Source organism: Malus domestica, chromosome 14 (assembly GCF_042453785.1).
Source record: "Malus domestica chromosome 14, GDT2T_hap1".
In the NCBI taxonomy this organism is placed as follows: domain Eukaryota; kingdom Viridiplantae; phylum Streptophyta; class Magnoliopsida; order Rosales; family Rosaceae; genus Malus; species Malus domestica.
The window spans coordinates 30396206-30400959 of NC_091674.1; the positions used below are offsets into that span (position 1 = coordinate 30396206).

The 4754-nt window shown below is 39.8% G+C and overlaps 1 long non-coding RNA gene across 1 annotated transcript; it reads right to left on the reverse strand.

The window, feature by feature from the left end:
• Positions 1-516: 516 nt before the first annotated feature.
• LOC139191494 (uncharacterized) lies at positions 517-2677 on the reverse strand. The gene is made up of 3 exons (XR_011575573.1): positions 2262-2677; positions 1496-1555; positions 517-727 (listed from the first exon to the last, which is right to left on the reverse strand). It is a non-coding gene; the product is annotated as an uncharacterized lncRNA (long non-coding RNA).
• Positions 2678-4754: the final 2077 nt, after the last annotated feature.

Sequence of the window (4754 nt, forward strand, 5' to 3'; positions counted from 1 at the left end):
AAATCCATGTATGGGCCGAAGTGGCGGTTGTTCGGAGGCGGTATTTGTATACCTTGCACTGAAGCTTTGTAGGTGAAGCTTTTGCAAGTGAAGCTTTTGAAGTTGGAGCTCTGTAAATGAAGCTTTTGAAGCTGGAGCTCTGTAAATGAAGCTTTTGAAGCTAAAGCTCTATAAATGAAGCTTTTGAAGCTGATTGATATGAGTGATGCTCATGAATGTTTATGTTGATTGACGTGAGTGATGCTCATGGATGTTGATATGAGTAATGCTCATGAATGTTGACATGAATGATGCTCATGAATGTTTATGTATGATTGTCATGAGTGATGCTCATGAATGTTTATGTATAAATGACATGAGTGATGCTCATGTATAATTTTGGAGTACTGGACGTACTTTTGATCACCTAGTAGGTGATAATTGACACGCCCCGACCCTGATATTCCCCGAATACCAGGATAGACACGTGCTGGCCGACACCCGAGGGTGACGAAAGCCATTAATTGATACAAAAGCTAAGAATAAGAAATAAATAAGGGTTAGAAATTTGAAATACAATGAGTTAAAAGTTTTAGGAACGTGCTCAGAGCATACAACTAAACCTAATCATTAAAAAGAATTAAGATAAAATTTAATAAATAAAGGAATGGGTCCTACATCGAGATGATCCGAAGATGCTGCTGCGGAAGTGCCTTCATGCCAGGATTAGGTGCCTTGATTCTAAGTCCTGAATGGGGCCGCAAAACAACGGTGAGTGGACCAAGTTTATATATATCATAATAATAAAACAATTATCAAGATACTAACCCACACAGTTTATATAATGAAAACTACTAGCATAATAAATGATGGATTTAATAAAAATCCTAGCATGCCAAAAATATCTCAAAAGCCATATCGCGGAATATCATCGCGTAAAACCAAAGCATGAATCGTCTCACAGATCGTCTCGTAAATGCGGTGTGCTGCTAGTAAGATCATCGAATAAACATAACTCCCGGCCCAATGCCTGCACCTAAGTCTCTGTGCCCGTAGCCAGAGATAACTCCCTCCTGGCCCAATGCCTGTCACCGTGTCCCTCAGCCTTTCACTAGGGATTATTTCTCCCGGCCTAACTGCCAACACCAGATCCTTGCCCCAGGCGGCATGGTGTCTACTAGGTACGCACAAATAGTTACGCATCTCATAAATAACCACTTCATAGCATAGATACCGATCATCGTCTACACTATAAAGAGGGGTTCAAAAACATGTTCTAGCATCCTATCGTCATCTGTCAGATAGTCTACCAGTTCATGATTTTTATAGAAAATACGATATATTAAAATATAGCTCAAAATAGGCTAACAATTTATTTCCTCGTCAAAACACAAGACGAAAATCAATATATTAAATCAACAAGCTTCACATAAATCAAATCATAAATCCATAGGCATGCTAATCATTTATGCAATTAAATTATCAAATCATGTAATTTTAGAAGGGGTCAACTCACAGTACTTAGTTGCCAAAAGCTGCGCCACTAGCGAAGACGGAAACGTCACAATAATTGCCCCTAAGCACATAAAGAGTCCAATAAATAAAACTATATAATAGCAATTGAATTTGGGAAAACGGACATTGGAAACGGATTCAGAACGTCGAATTACCCTAAGAAGAGTCCCGGACGAAAACCCGAAAAGTCAACCCTAAAGTCAACATTGACCGGAGGTCAACGGTCAATTTAGGTCTAACGGGTTTTAGGCTTGAAATCCGGATTAGGGTTTAGGTTAAATAGGATTAGGATTTATTGGGTTTTGGATTTTCTAAGGTTTTTGGGTTAAAAGGGTTTTAGGGTGAAAAGGCTTTAGGGTGAAGAAATGGGGTTTGGGCCTAAACCCAAACACACACACACACACACACACACCACAAACACACACACACACACACCCACACACGGGCTGCACATGCAGTGCACAGCCCACACAACACACACACACACACACACACAAGCCGGCCCTAAGGCCTTTGGGTTTTTAAAAACAAATAAACAAAAACAAAAAGGATGCGGGCTGGGGTTTTGGGCTATAAGATATAACCGGCTTAAGGCCCGTGGGGTTTTCTAAAGGGCCTGAGAGGCCTGGTTTTGCCGAAGAAGAAGGCCGGAGATTCGGCCGGAAAACCACCCAACTTTAAACGACTATAACTTTGTCACTATGCAACGAAATCAAGCGAGACAAAAATGAAAGTTCTATCCCTTGAAGAGACGAAGAGAATGATACCTCACACGACGTCTAACTCGCCGTGGTTTGGCCGGAAAATGCCTCGAAAGCCTCGGAGGTCGTCGGAAACGGGGTAAAATTCAAATGAGTATAACTTCTTCAATACTCAACGAAATTGAGTGAAACAAAAAGGAAAGTTGTAGTACTCAGGGAGACGAAGAGATTGATACCTTGCACGCCAGCCAAATCGCTGTGTTTTGGCCGGAAATGACCTCGAAAGGGGCGGTGCTCGCTGGAGGTTCCTTTTCTCTGCTTTCACCAATCTCGCTGCGATGGAAGAGAGACTAGAGCAATGCTTGATGATGATGATGTTCTCGAGTAGAGTAGCTGCAGGTGGTTATGGTGGTGGGTGTTCACGGTGATAGAGAGGGAGAGAGAGGTGAGAGAGGTATACGGAAAAGGGAAGAAGAAGAGGAAGAAAGAGAACTGGGATAGGAGAAAGGGAGATCGGGAAACAAAAAATAAATAAAACAAGGTGAGCCCCACGGGCTCACCAATTAAGGCTTTAAAACAATTTTTAAATAAAATGGGGTTGGGGTGTTTCAATAATAGCGGCAAACTGCCGAATAATTTTGGAGTACTGGCCGTACTTTTAATCATCTGGTTGGTGATAATAGCGGTAGGGTGCTGAATAATTTTGGAGTATTGGGCGTACTTTTGATCACCTGGTTGGTTGTAATAGTGGCAAGCTACCGAATAATTTTTTGTAGTACTAGACGTACTTTTGATCACCTGGTTGGTGATAATAGAGAGTCTAGCTCTTTTGGGCATATGAGCATTCGCCATCCACATAATGTTCCAGCCCATTACTTTGGGCTTGTTTTTTTTTTATTTTTTTTTTATTATTTTATTTTTTATTACCCTTTGATGGGGTTTATACAGATGTCTCCGAAAGATAAGAAAAGTAAATTACATCATTAAAAAATAAATCTGATCATCTACTCAATGGGTCATATGCCATCACCATCACAATTATGTCTGCTTTTTTTTTATCTTCTTTTGCTTTTTTTTTTTTTTTTTTTTTTTTGCTTTTGTTTTCCACCGCACTCTCTCTGTCTCTTCACCTGGCAAACATAAGGAATCGTAATAATAGGAAACTTATCTTTTGCTTTTCTTCTTCTCTTTCCTTTATTCCCCTTTTGCTTTCTCAGAAAATGATTTGCTACCACCATGTAAATGTTGGAAATGTGCCCTAAAGCCAATCATGTGATGATACTTTACGGACATTTCACATGTTAAACTAATCTAGTTTTACATATAAAGGGCATACATTATTGTTTGAGCCGTCTCATATAAATGTTATATGCTTAAACAATAAAGTCCAAGGAATTTGTGATTGGGAGAATGTAATCTAATGAAGTTAGATTCTTGAGACCATTCTTTCGTAGACACATCCTAAACGTTCCTGATCATAGGATTGCCAATTGGGCATTGACAGTCCGTCAAGATCGGTACGTACTATGTCTTCTCTCAGGGAGAGTGATTAGTCTCTAGTCATTGGTGTGTGTGACATCAAAACAAGTACGGTAGGTGCTCAATAGAGAATGAGTTCACTGAACGCGATCAACGAAGAGTTCTCATATTCCATGTCACATGAGAACTCATGGTTGGGATAATGCAAAGTAGTCCTTTGACCTGAGGCATCATAGTTGTCTTGTGGTTAAGACCTTGATCTTTGATTATGTCAAAGTCATCCCACCAGGAGGGTGTCCACGGCATCGTTGGGGTCAAGCCGCTTAGCTATGGAGACAAGTGAATGCGCAACAAGGGATCTCTAACCTTCAAACCGTTTGAAGGAGAATACTCTCTGATATGATTTGAATCTCTGGCCAGAGTATGAATGAGATTTGGGAATGCGTTCCTAATCACATTCAAGGTAATCATATAAGCACAAGACACACATTGGATAGTAGACATGAGAAAATAAACTATCAAACCAAACAATGTGGTCAAGAGTATTAGATTAGAGAAGGACCGTATTGCATTTGTAATCCCAGACTGAATAGGTTCTCCACCTCTTCTGATTAGCTTGGGTAACCATGACATACGGCTAGGTGTCACTCATGGTTTGTGGAAGCCCTAAACGTGTGTAATCACTAAAGGGAGAATTGAAAATAGTTTCAATTCACAATCGATGTAAAATGGTTTTAATCGCCCACTACCTCGCTAAAAGGAACCTAATGGATCGTACACCGTGTAAGGTAGAGATGGACGAAATAAATGAAATGAGTAAGATTAATTGAATGGTTTAATTATTTATGGCAAGGATTAATTAATATGTTAATTAATCAAACGAATAAGTTCGTTAAAGACCACGGGATAGTTTTGGACCTTAAGGCCCAATGGGCTTCGAACGTCAAGCCCATTAACTTAAGTTGTATGACAATTTAATGAATAAAGATTCATTAAAGCCCAAAAATCCCTAAATGGCCGGCCATAAGGAATGAATTAGGGTTTTGGTTATTTAGGTCACTTAAAGAAGTGACTATATAA